This window comes from Phyllobates terribilis, unplaced genomic scaffold, assembly GCF_046119375.1.
Source record: "Phyllobates terribilis strain yellow unplaced genomic scaffold, ASM4611937v1 Scaffold_7__3_contigs__length_470593459, whole genome shotgun sequence".
NCBI classification, from domain to species: Eukaryota; Metazoa; Chordata; class Amphibia; order Anura; family Dendrobatidae; genus Phyllobates; species Phyllobates terribilis.
Window position 1 is genome coordinate 420,910,831 of NW_027362767.1, and position 14,209 is coordinate 420,925,039.

Below are 14,209 nucleotides of genomic sequence, written 5' to 3' on the forward strand. Positions count from 1 at the left end.
ATGTTGGTCAGATGTATGGGCCCTTCGAGCATTCTAGAACCTATAAAAACATGCGTATTCACCCCCCATTGAAATAAAGTCCCCCGTCCTGTCTCATTCCAGTAATAATGTCCCCCTCCTGGCCCTTTCCTGAATCAATATCCCCCATCTTGGGCCTCGTTCTTTAATAATGCCCCCCCCCATCCTATAACAATGTACCCCATCCTGTTCCTTTTGCTGGAATAATTTCCCCCATCCTGGGCCCTTTTCTTGTATAATGTCCCCCATCATGGGCCTCTTCCTAGTATAACATCCCCCATCCAGGGCCCCTTCCTGGTATAATGTTCCCCATCCTGGGTTAATTACTGGTATAAAGTCTTCCATCCTGGGTCCCTTCCTGTAATAATAACCCCCTCCATCTTTGACCTCATCCTGTAACAATGTTCTCCATCCTAAGCCTCTTCCTAGTATGATATCTCCCATCATGGACCCCTTCCAGCAATAATGTCCCTTCTCCAACACATTTCAAAAGTAAGCAAAGGATTATTCTTACCTTCCGAGGACACATATCTAGGTGCAATAGGCGTTGTTGTCGGCAGGCCCCCCTCTGGCATGGACCCGGTGGCGGCAGCACGAGTGACGGTGATAAGAACATTTTCTGAGGACTTGACAAGGCACCTTGAGGAGCAGAAGGGCCGGAGGAGTGAGCGGTAAGGTGAGTATAATTATTATTAAGATGTTTTAATCTCTTGATGATCCTTTTAGGTTCAGGAAAAAGGTGGTCATAGTATTCGGAAATTCAACTCCAATATATTCGCTCATCTCTACTTATTAAGTTTCCCAATAAATATCAGGTTGTATTTTCAAGGACTTCTATAAAATCAGCCTCGATGGTGTCATTGTGTGGAAAGGAACATCGATGGTTATGACACGATGGTGTCATAAAATCCACAATGCCCCCATCAATCACAAGACCCCACAGAACAAACAGACTTTCCTTAAGCGTGCTATAAGATGAATCTATTTACCAGTCTTTGCCCCCACCATGCCAACTGTTTTTTATCTGCTCTCAACCAAGGAGAGGAAAGATGTCCCAGACTAAGCAAGGTTGTGGCTACTAGTGGAACCAAAAGAGGAGACATTTGGTTACCTACCAACCAATTGCATCCCTCTGTTGAAGCAGAGAAAGGTGAACACCAACTTCTCCGGGTCACACACATGTTTGAGTCCAGAGTTGTCCAAATACCGCCTCTGCAGATGCCTGTGTTGGGTGTTGCTATAACAGTAGGTTTCATTTCCAAATAAAAAATTTGCAAAAATTATTTCTGGAATGAACTTTAAGTCTCTATGAAGGTGACTGTACCACATAAGCAGAATGTCAGGTTGCACTTTCTGTGTTAACGGGTGAAATCAGGGCACGGCACAAAACTGGTTTACATTAAGTAAGGGAGGTGTGGCGAACTCGCTCATATATAAAGATTTACTGGCACAGTGTAAACAGTGAAAACAGTTCTTCCAAAATGTCCTACCTGCTGCTGCTCCTGGTCGTCTGTCTACAGTTTACTGGTGAGTCCCAATACGTTATTGGCCTTTTGGGTGAGAAAGGCTGCGTCCATTTGGTGGGCTTCGTAGGGTCACCTTGAGTTTTTGGGAGTATTATTATTGCATGCTTATATTTCACAGAACAGAGTTTAATTAACTCATTTACGGGTTTTTTGTACAATATTTAATGGATAAAAGCCACTTCAGATATTTCCTGTCAATGGAAGCCATAATGTATATAACATGGAGGAAATCCCTAAACGCCTTGTCTAAATTTTAAGAACGTTTTTAGATTTGTTTAATGTTTGAAACATTTGTTTTATATATTGTAGAGGTAAACTGTATGTCCATTTATTTATAACCAGTTAAATACTGTTTTCTCAAGGTCCATAAAGACCTAACAGGGTAACTATTTACGAGCTAGAAGTATTTTTTGTCATAGATGTATTCCTGTAGTGTTTGCTAAGATTCGCCTGATTAAGAATCTCTTTGGTCTGTGCCAAGGGTGAGGCCTGATTTCTTAGGAACATGCATTCCAGTATTATCCATGGAATGTGGATGTACGGCTCGTCCTCGCTATTAAGGATGAGACATTCTCTGATTTTAATATTCAATTCTTTAATTAAAAAAAAATCTACTTCCTGAATAAAATTAATTTGAGTGTTGTCCTAGTTTTATCTGAACATAGTTTAGCTAGTTTAAGTTGTAGTATGGATCCATTTGCCAAGGCATGATTATGATATACAGGAAGACTTATCAAAAGCAGAATTTTAGCAACAGGACTTGGATGGAGGTCTGATATATATTATTCAGTCTTGTTGAGCAGAACCATACTAGCAAGTGGATGGAGGCCTTCCATAGTCCAAATCCCCAAAGGTCTGGCTGCCAGTTAGAGAGAGATCCTGAGGGACCTATTTCAAGGTGGCCCAGTGACAATGACCTCAATGTCCACTTACATAGTGACTACTTAGACCATACCTGAAAATTTCTTCTCCATCACAGAGGCATACTAAGGCTGTTAAATGACAGGGAGAGAAAGCTAAACCAGTCCACAAAAGAGTCCTGCTGAGTAGTGTTGAGCGAATTTGTTCGGCATTTCAAATTTGGGTTCGTGTTCGGGGTTCCGGCTTGTTCTCTCCAAAAAATAGGCTCCGTCCATGAACATCCCTGATTTGCCACGCTGTCACGCAGATAGCATGGCAAATCAGGGATGTTCATGGGCGGAGCCGATTTTTTGGCGAGAACAAGCCGGAACCTCGACACGAACCCAAATTTGAAATGGCGAACAATTCGCCTAACACTACTGCTGAGTAACCTACTCGATATAAAAAATGATCAATTAATACCATTACTTTCCTAGACCAACAGGGAAGTAAAAACTATCCCAATTTACACCGAAGAAAATAACGGTTATTACCATAAACACTAGGGTTTTGTAGGAACCATTCTATCGGGTGGCAGCTGGATGGGAGCCCTGAGAATAACCTCCTACTTGATGGCATCTGAGGGTCTTCTTTTGATTAGCTGGCCTGACTTGACGTGATATCTGAATCACACGCCAATGATGACATACCGCCAGGCTGGCTAATCAAAAGGGCAGCCGGAGATGCTGGCAGGTAGAAGCGACTACAGTTTACTGACTTGGCCAATGGAGCGGGTCCTGGGAGTCTTTTCTCACCAGCTCCAAATGAAAGTCTGACAAATACGGCACCAACCAACCATTTTATGCGTATCGGGCCCCGTAGGAGAGAAGGATCGGACAGTTAGTATTTCAATGCCCAACACTTTTGTTATCAGAGGAGATAAGGCAAAGTCAGCGGTGTGTGTGACAACACAAAAATGAGCTCTCATGAATATGGAGAAGTGGGGAGAGAGAGCTCTCTGTCAAACAAACATTTGGCCAACATCTCTCTCATGTGCATGGCCAACTTTAGACAATCAGTGAAATTGTATTAACCAAAATGCCATCTTAGGATGTATAAACAACTAGAAATACTCAGATTTTTCAGCCTTACTATATTCTCATTACATAAAAGTTGCAAGGAAAGTATAAATGGGTCGGTGGCCATGTACTGGCATTCTTAGAGGCTTTATGTTATCTTCGAAAATTGTCCTTAATGACTAATATCTCGTCTTCTCTGTGTTACAGGGTCTCTTTGTTATTCATACAGTAAGTATACAAGACAGTAGAAGAAAGACGTCATAACTACATTGGTTATGATTCAGCAGCTGGAATCTTCTTGACTTCAAGAACTAAATACTCAATTTGTACAAGATGTGACTGGTTTATATATGACTATGATTCTGTATAAATCAATAGGAGGTCCTCTACTCATCAACGTTTGTAATTCCCATTAATTTTAATTTAAAAAGTCTGCCCATGGAAGAACCCAAGCTGTATATGATCTCTTCGTATTTGATATTAATTTCCAAATGTTAAAACTACTGTACCATACTTAACCAATGTGACTCTCATAACATTTCTGATTGATGCGTCAGAATTTTCAAAGTGTCACAGACAGTGCCCCATCAGATACAAAAGAGCCAGATACAGAAACGCTTAAAAAACGCATGTTAGAAGGTCTGCCATGTTCCCCAATGATAGTCCGCGTTGTGCTGTGCACATGCTGCAGAAATTTCCGCTGCGGATTATCATTGCATAAAAAAACGCAGCACTACCAATTATTTTGCGGAAGCGCAGCGTTTTCCCCGCCATTGACTTGCATTAGACCGCATGGAATCCGCTTCACTAGATAAGGACATGCGGAATGCATGCGTTCCAATGTGCGGATGGTACCCGGGTGTGGAGGACAGGAGATTCTCCTCCGGACTCGGGTACCATAGAAACTGAGAAAAAAAGAATAAAATAAAAAATAAAGATTATATTTACCTTCTGGCGGCCCCCGCTGCACTCGTCCTCCCATGCTGGCAGCTAGCGATGGACTGAAGGACCTGCGCTGACGTCATAGTCATGTGACGGGTCACGCGACGCTGATGTCAGCAGGTCCTTCAGTGTACCGCTGCCGGCAGCCAGGACGGAGGGAATCAAGACACCGGGGGCCATCAGAGGGTAAGTATAGATTTATTTTTTTATTTTTTACCATTCTTTCGGTCACAGTATATAAATCCATGCCGGTTGCATGGATTTCTATAGTGTGACCAAGTTGACAAGCACTTTCCAAGTGATGCTAAAATCGCTTGGAAAGCGCTTGTCAACCCGCATGTGGAAATGCATGTGAAGAACGCTTCATATCCGCATGTCCCTGGCAGGAAAACACATGTACAATCCACTTGTACAATCCGCATGTACAATCCACATGTACAATCCGCATGCATTTTTTTCTGCCAGGGAGATGCAGAATCGCTCAGGAAAAAATCCTGAGCATTTCTGCATCGTGGGCACATAGCCTTACTCCTTCTTCTACTCCTTGTTTTGCTTTCTTTTTTTTCCCTCAATTTTTCTCTTTCATTTTCTTCTACTCAATCTACTAACCCTTCTCCTTTTATTTCCTCCACTCATTCTTTCCAATGTACTTCTCATTTCCCTGCTCCTTTTTCCTCTTCTCCCTCTTTTACCACTCCTTTTTCATTCTTCTACTACTATTTCTAATCATTATTTTTGTTTTCCTCTCCTTTTTCTACTCCTATTTCCTCTACTTCTTCTACGAGTTCTCTACTCTTTCTTACATTACTTTTCCTTTTACTCCTCGTTCAAAACTCTTTATTTTACCCTTCTTCAGGCACATGTGATTTACATTCAAGTCTATGGCGAGTGAGTAGTGGTCGACTTATGAACAGCTCGACAAAACCCAACACGTTTGGAAATATTTGTGATTCTGTGCCGCAATCGTAGGAAGTTGCAGGTCACAGTGTGGAACCAAAGGAAATCACAATGTGACAATGCGATTTCGGTGTCGGGCAGCACATCACCATGTAGACTCATTCTTTTTCCTTTTCTATTACTGTTTCTTCTTCTATTTCTCCTTCCTTTTCAAATATTTATTCTTATCCTTTTTTTTCTTCATTGGTTACCTCTTCTTCTTCTTCACTTTAAAGTTATATTGTAGAACACTAATTGTCCACAATATATCTATGAATCTGGAAAAGGTGATTTGTGAAAAGTAATTTATTAGCATTGACCAACATGCACATTCACTCAAATTTACAAGTAATACACTAATACTATTAATCCCTATTATGAGCAACAATGAGAAAGAAGCGTGACGTTTAGTCTTGAGGGGAGCGTCACCCAGATGAGGTTACAGTTTACACTAGATTTATTATAAACTACTAAGTTGTTTCTTTAGTTGCAGTGATCTCTGGTTTAGTAACATACAGTTAGGTCTATAAATATTTGGACAGAGACAACATTTTTCTAATTTTGGTTCTAGACATTACCACAATGAATATTAAACAAAACAATTCAGATGCAGTTGAAGTTCTGACTTTCAGCTTTCATTTGAGGGTATCCACATTAAAATTGGATGAAGGGTTTAGGAGTTTTAGCTCCTTAACATGTGCCATCCTGTTTTTAAAGGGACCAAAAGTAATTGGACAGATTAAATAATTGTAAATAAAATGTTCATTTCCAGTACTTGGTTGAAAACCCTTTGTTGGCAATGACTGCCTGAAGTCTTGAACTCATGGACATCACCAGACGCTGTGTTTCCTCCTTTTTGATGCTCTGCCAGGCCTTCACTGCGGTGGTTTTCAGTTGCTGTTTGTTTGTGGGCCTTTCTGTCTGAAGTTTAGTCTTTAACAAGTGAAATGCATGCTCAATTGGGTTGAGATCAGGTGACTGACTTGGCCATTCAAGAATATTCCACTTCTTTGCTTTAATAAACTCCTGGGTTGCTTTGGCTTTGTTTTGGGTCATTGTCCATCTGTAGTATGAAACGACGACCAATCAGTTTGGCTGCATTTGGCTGCATCTGAGCAGACAGTATGGCTCTGAATACATCAGAATTCATTCGGCTGCTTCTGTCCTGTGTCACATCATCAATAAACACTAGTGACCCAGTGCCACTGGCAGCCATGCATGCCCAAGCCATCACACTGCCTCCGCCGTGTTTTACAGATGATGTGGTATGCTTTGGATCATGAGCTGTACCACACCTTCGCCATACTTTTCTCTTTCCAACATTCTGGTAGAGGTTGATCTTGGTTTCATCTGTCCAAAGAATGTTCTTCCAGAACTGTGCTGGCTTTTTTAGATGTTTTTTAGCAATGTCCAGTCTAGCCTTTTTATTCTTGATGCTTATGAGTGGCTTGCACCGTGCAGTGAACCCTCGGTATTTACTTTCATGCAGTCTTCTCTTTATGGTAGATTTGGATATTGATACGCCTACCTCCTGGAGAGTGTTGTTCACTTGGTTGGCTGTTGTGAAGGGGTTTCTCTTCACCATGGAGATTATTCTGCGATCATCCACCACTGATGTCTTCCGTGGTCGCCCAGGTCTTTTTGCATTGATGAGTTCATCAGTGCTTTCTTTCTTTCTCAGGATGTACCAAAGTGTAGATTTTGCCACTCCTAATATTGTAGCAATTTCTCGGATGGGTTTTTTCTGTTTTTGCAGCTTAAGGATGGCTTGTTTCACCTGCGTGGAGAGCTCCTTTAACCGCATGTTTACTTCACAGCAAAACCTTCCAAATGCAAGCACCACACCTTAAATCAACTACAGGCCTTTTATCTGCTTAATTGAGAATGACATAACGAAGGGATTGCCCACAACCTGTCCATGAAATAGCATTGGAGTCAATTGTCCAATTACTTTTGGTCCCTTTAAAAACAGGGTGGCACATGTTAAGGAGCTGAAACTCAGGAAAAGTTTAAAGGGAATCTGCCAGCAGGTTTATGCTATGTAATCTGACAGGAGCATGATGTAGGGGCAGATAGCCTGATTCCAGCAATTTTTCACTTAGATTACTGGATGCAGCAGTTGTGATAGAATCTCAGTTTTTTTCTACTGCAGATCTAGCAAAGCTTGGAATGTTTAGCTGTATAGAAACCCCGCCCACTTCACTGATTGGCTGCTTTCTATGTAAATTCTGCATAAGCAGAAGAAAACTGCCAATCAGTGATGGGGGTGTGGTTGGACAAGAAATCACGAGACACCTAGTCCTGTAGCGATAATCATCATGCTGATAAAACACTGATTTTATTGAAACAGCAAAACGCAGTCTAGTAAGTGGCACATCTCTGAAATGAGAGTCTCTTCCCCTATATTATGCTGCTCTTAGATTACATAGCAAAAACCTCCTGACAGATTCCCTTTAAGAACTGGTGTTCTAAATAACCTCGTTAACTTTTTCTGGACAGCTTTTCACTATAGCTAACAAAACAAATATTACTAATTTCAATGTAGCAAACAGATCATGGTTTAATAAATAAAATACTAATAATTACCCTATACAACATAAAAAACAACATTTAATTGCAAATTTTTATTCTGCATATCCATAAGTTTGGAATGGGGCATGGATGCAGATGAGTGGATCATTATAGGTTTCCAGCTTGTGTATGAATTTGATATTTTAGATCCTTCCTTACGAGTCTCTGACCTGCACGATTATAACATTTTTGTCTTCCCTTCTTCCTAATACAGATGAGGTCCCAACATGGGGAATTGTGTGTCTGGCGCTCATGGGTACAGTGCTGCTCCTGATATTCATTGCCTTTGCCATTGTAGTAAGTTAAATGGAAATTTTCACAAGAAAGTAAAAAAATGTTGAAGGTTTTCTTGATTGTATTTTCTATAAAACACCAATAAAACTTAGATCAGATCATTCTGATACTCTGCCCTCTCTCCCTCAACCTCTTAGTGTCCAGGGCCAGATTAAAGTTTATTGAAGGCCCCTGGAATAATGAAAGTCTTTAGGACTTATAGACAGACAAGTGTAAGCCATAACCATTCTTGAATACTCCTTCACCTATCATTGGCTGTATAGAACCAACATGGAGTTCCCAAGATGAAGGGCAGTTCTCATATACTGACTTTCATGGGGAGACACAAATAAAATTCTGGGAAGGGTGCAGTGGAAACATTGACCTTAACAGAAAAAGGTTGGTGTTTGAGGATCTTTTGCCACTACCAATCACCCCCTTAGTGAATTTTATCATTGTCAGTAAACCCCCACAGCTACTCTGGTTGTTTCCCTGTGATAACCTAATTTTTGAAGGACCATTCTTTTAATAAAAAAAATGTTCAACCCTAAATAATTTTTGCAGCCCAATATTTGTCCTTTTACCTTGGCATTGTTTGTAAACATTTTGCCACAATTTGTGCCTCTCAAGAACAAAATTTGGTCTTAACGACTTTCATCTTATACTTTTTACCTTTCAGCTTGCTCTGCGACGTAGATACCGATGAAGAAAGATGAGGAACATCAAGAATAATTCTACATGAAGGAATGTTGGAGAAACAGATTTCCTTGAGGCTTTCGACACATCAAAATCAAATGTTGAAGTCCATGAATGATATTTTGCACTAAATTTTTGGGATCTTTTCAATCTTTCATAATTCTCTAGATTTATTACTCTTTTTATCACTGCTTAGGGCACTCACTAAGAGAAATATATCCATGAAATAGGTGGCAATTGTCGATTTGGGTGACATTGAATTTTCAGTTTGATGAAACCTGGTAAAAGCGGAAAAATAAATGATAATGAACTGGTGTCAGAAGTGGACAGTAAATATGCCAAGGAGTTTTACATAGAAGAGCCAGAAATCACTCTCACCTCCCTAAACATTCAAATCAAAATTTCACCTTTGTGTCAGCTCCTCATTCTCTACCTTCTTTGAAGTCACTAGAGAAGAAGCTGCTCTGGTCAAGGGCATGCTCAGTGTCAATATTATATGTGCGATTTCTAATAACAAAATGACTACTGTTAGAATTTTCTCAAAGAGAATAATGGAAAAATAAAAAAATGCCCATTGATTAAAATTATGTCTTGTTTTTCCCCAATTTCTTTTTCATTGTTACATATTCATACTATCAGAATCTACATTGCTCAGGATCCCTGATGGACACACTCTGATCTGTTTGGTACTCCTGGTCCACAGTGGGTACTGCAGCGCTCCGTCAAGCACCACAGACCCTTTATTTTGGTCATCAGTAGGAGTCCTGGGGTCTAGTTGTCCACAGATCACTTATTAATGACCTGTCCATAGCCTTTGTTACATCCCTGGCGGTGTGCTTGCATGGTGCACCACCTCCCACCATGCAAGACCGCAATCTTACCTGTCAGTCCATGCTGCACTCTTTGCTCCTGTACCTGCTGTGTCCATGTCTCTTGTCTGATTGCTTAGGGCGTCGGCTCGGCTTTCTGCTTGTTTCTTATAGCTACTGTGTGCACAGTCCTAATGCGTCCCCAGCCTATTGCTGTGAGTCACTGGATACTTAAACCCCCTTCACCCAGTAAGAGGTGCCTGAGCAACACTTTCACTCAGTTTGTCTTTTGCAACTGAGTTGCCAGGTCCTGTCCTGTATCTAGTCTGTTCTGCCACCCTGGGGGCTGAGTACCCAGGGCCCCTACCTGTACCTCTGACTTCTAGTCTGTTTCCGCCACCCTGGGGGCTAAGTACCCAGGGCCACTACCTGTATCTCTGACTACTAGTCTGTTTCCGCCACCCTGGGGGCTGAGTTCCCAGGCTCGTTCCTGTATCTTGTTCCCCATTCAGTTCCTGTCTGAACAGTGTCCTAGCCCGTTACTTGTTTCTCTCTATGTCCATACCTTCCCTTTTCCTGCAGTGTCTGAACCTGCACCTAATTCCAACTCGTCTCTGTACTTCTGTTTGTGAGTTTTGTGTCCACTCGCTACTTCATTGTAAGTACCTTGTGTGTATCTGGTTCTGCTTGTCCCCTTTCCCTGCCTCCGTATCTACCTCCTGTGTTCTTACCATATTCCTGTATTTTCCAGTTTGTTCCATGTGAACAGAGCCCTGTCCTGCCTGTGTTCACTTTCTGCTCTGTTCTGCTCTGCTTTTTCACCGCTCTAGCGGTTCCACTTTGCTCTGCTTGTTTACCGCACCTGCAGTTCTGTTCTGCTCAGCTTGTTCACCGCTCTGGCAGTTCCGCTCTGTTCTGCTTGTTTACCGCACCTGTGGTTCCGTTCTGCTCTGCTTGTTCACCGCACCTGCGGTTTTGCTCCGCTCTGCTTGTTCACCGCACCTGGGGTTTTGCTCCGCTCTTCTTGTTTACTGCACCTGCGGTTTTGCTCCGCTCTGCTTGTTTACCGCACCTGCGGTTTTACTCTGCTCTGCTTGTTCACCGCACCTGCAGTTTTGATCCGCTCTACTTGTTCACCGCACCTGCAGTTTTGCTCCGCTCTGCTTGCTCACCGCACCTGCGGTTTTGCTCCGCTCTGTTTGTTCACCACTCCTGCGGTTTTGCTCCGCTCTGCTTGTTCACTGCACCTGGGGTTTTGCTCCGCTTTGCTTGTTCACCGCTCCTGCGGTTTTGCTCTGCTAGTCCACTGCACCTGCGGCTCTGTTCCTGTATCCCAGTCTGTACTGGTCCCTATCCAGCCTGCGTTCATACCTGCCAGTATCTGCCTGTCTGCATTCCAGCCGTGCCTGTCAGCACCCGCCTGTCTGCATACCAGCCGTGCCTGCCAGTACCCACCTGCCTTCATACCAGCCGTGCCTGCTAAGTACCCACCTGCTGTCATACCAGCCGTGCCTGCCAGTACCCACCTGTCTGCATACCAGCTAACCTGCCTGTTCCTGCATTCCCCGGTGTGGGTCAACAGCTGTGACCGGGGTCTGACCTGGAGTAGCACCTGGTCCCTCTGCTCGGTTCCTCCCTGGTTCACAGAGTCGACTGAGCCGCCGTGCGACCTTGGTCAGATCGGGTTGATACTTAGTTACGCCCCTCCAGGCACTCCTCGGTTCATGGTACAGTGGGATCACTAATCACGCTCACGCCAGTCAGTCCGGGCGCGAGCGTAACAGCCTTCAGTGGTACAATACATGGCAGAGAAGCATTGAATGGCTTATAAGCCTCCTTACTTTGGCATGTCAGGCATGTCACTCTCCTTAAGGAGAAACGCTGCCCCTTAAGCCTCTCATACAGTCAAAACTGATCTCATGCTTTACACTGAGGAGGAGCAACACCCCCGAAACATGTGTCTGTATATTGAGATTCTGGTTTGGCTTTTACCCTAAGTAATGTGGCAAGGCTCATTAAAGAGTCAATATTGACTTTTAGGATTGTTACTTCCAATAGGTGTCAATTGAGTTCAAGACCGCTTCCACTATGAAGAAACAATTTGCAGAAAAAAATCCTTTAATATTAGCAATACAACCCTCTTTCCTTGTCAGGATCCCTGATTTATACTGCCACTTGCTGGGAGATTCAGACAGTGCATTTACAAGAAACCATGTGGAGAAATTTCCTGCCAGGTCATTTCTCCAGAGGTTTGTACAACAATGCGGTAGAGATGACAATGGTGGAGAACAAAATGTTGAATTATTAATATGGAATTTGTAAAAAAAAGTTTCATTCTAAACTTAACTTTTTTTTGCAAAGTGTGATTTGTATTAAATATATAATTATTACATTTATTAGCTGCTAGATGCCATGAAAGAGTTAGACGCACTGCTAGAACAGCACTTGGAGCTCAAAATTCGGACAGCTCTTATCTATATGTCTCCCATCTGGGCCCATCCAGGTATAAATGGCTATCCAGGCCCATTCTGGTATATATGTCCCCCATCCTGGTATAAATGGTCCCTATCCAGGCCCATTCTTTTGGTCTGTACTGTATATCTCCCCCATCTGGGTCCATCCTAGTTTATAAGGCTCCCATCCTGGCATATATGTCCCATCCTGGTATATATGACTTCCATCTGAGCCCATTCTGGTATATATGTCCCCCATCTGGGCCATCCTGGCATATATGCCCCCATCCTGGTAAATATGTTGTCCATCCTGGTATATGTGTCCCCCAGCCTGGTATACATGTTGGTATATATGTCCCTCATCTGGTATATATGTCCCCCGTTCCGTTACTGTTCTTTAACGCATTAAAAAAAACCATGGTACTCACCTTCCCTCCACTCCCTCGCTGTGCAGCATCCTCTTCTGAAGCCGGCAGCTGACTTTTGCGTGCAAGCAACGAGCATCACATGACGTTACTGCCATGTGCAGCCTATGACTGGCTTGCCAAAGTCAGCTGCCGGCCTCTATTTGGCCAGCACTGTGTATTACAGTGCACAGACCCTGCGGGTCTCTGCGCCGCAATACAGTTCAGCTGAATGTGCATTCATGGACGCACATCCAGCTGAAGTATGCACTGGCGTGGGCAGGCCCCCCACTTACACCGGCCCGGTCGCGACCTCTGCGAGCATGATTTTTATGCCTTTCGATCAGACTCATCTCTCTCGTGCAGCGTTTCTTCATGATGCAATCCAATCCTAATACCTGCCTAGGACTAGTTGCAGTCTAAATAGGTGAAAGTGGTCATCTTGAATTTCTTCTTGGAACCTCTTTAATCAGTTTTCACAACTTTTGATAACCCAGTTAGGCCTATGTCTTTTTGTGAATCGTGGTGAAAAGTCAGTTTCTTGACTAAATTAAAAATCACGTTCATCAATCAAATCGATTTAATTTTAATCAAATTAAAATCAATTAATTGATTCTAAAAACTGGTCAGATGCTAAGAACACAAGGAGTGGATTCTAAACATAATTGTAGCTTTGCGCACTGAGGTCCTGGCTTCAAAACCCAACAAGGACAATATCTTCAAGAAGTTTGTATATTCTTCCCGTCTTTGTGTGGATTTCCACCCACATTACAAAGACATACTGATAGGGACTTTAGATTATAAGTCCCAATGAGGACAGTGATGATGATGTCTGTAAAGCGCTGCAGAATTAATGGCCTGGGTGGGACGTCAGCACAGCAGTCAATCATTGCCCCAAGAGGTAATATAATGATCTCAGCCAGAAGGTCAAGTAAGCAAACCTTTGCGGAGGACCACCATTTGAAACTCTACCAGTTAAAAAAAAATAAAAAACTGTACTGGGCAACAACTATATGTTCACAATATAGAACTATATATTATATTAAAGAGTTTCTTTTTAAACAATTTACATATTTTTCATATGAAAGGCTTATTACCATACAGAGGACAATAATCACCTTAACGTCAATGAACCTTAGGGTTGGACCTCAGCGCATTTCATAGTTCTGACTGTAAATGATCCCTTACGGAGATAATGCGCAGTTGTACAAGTCATATTTAGAAAAGAAAACACATAAATAATAGTCTGAAAACATTTACGATTACGTAATTTAGTGCCTGCCGATCACCGCTGGTTCAGGGTGCGGGCTCTGGGCGCCATCTCTTGGTGATCCTGAGCTATTGCAAAAAACATCGGCACAACTCTCAAGTCTGAAATTAATCTGAGAGACTATTGACGCGCCCCCTGGGCCAGTGCTGTAGGGGATACCCGGAGCCGGATCTCGATGGGGGTAGTAGTCCTTGTGGCGGTGACCCGGTCCGTGCCCAGGGTGTCAAACTAAGTGGCAGTCTATGGCAGTAGATGTTAACTTGATTGTCGACTACGCCACCCGTTGAGTGCGGCTTTGAAGCCGCCGCTGCAGAGCAGTCCACTGAGGCCGGTGGTATATGTGCAGCAGTGATGGTATAACCCCCAACGGGAGGGGTATGGCCTCAGGGCAG

General features: G+C 42.8%; 1 long non-coding RNA gene across 1 annotated transcript; it reads left to right on the forward strand.

The window, feature by feature from the left end:
• Window positions 1-1,408: 1,408 nt before the first annotated feature.
• LOC141155126 (uncharacterized) lies at window positions 1,409-9,468 on the forward strand. Its single transcript, XR_012247514.1, has 4 exons — window positions 1,409-1,545; window positions 3,671-3,691; window positions 8,127-8,209; window positions 8,865-9,468. It is a non-coding gene; the product is annotated as an uncharacterized lncRNA (long non-coding RNA).
• Window positions 9,469-14,209: the final 4,741 nt, after the last annotated feature.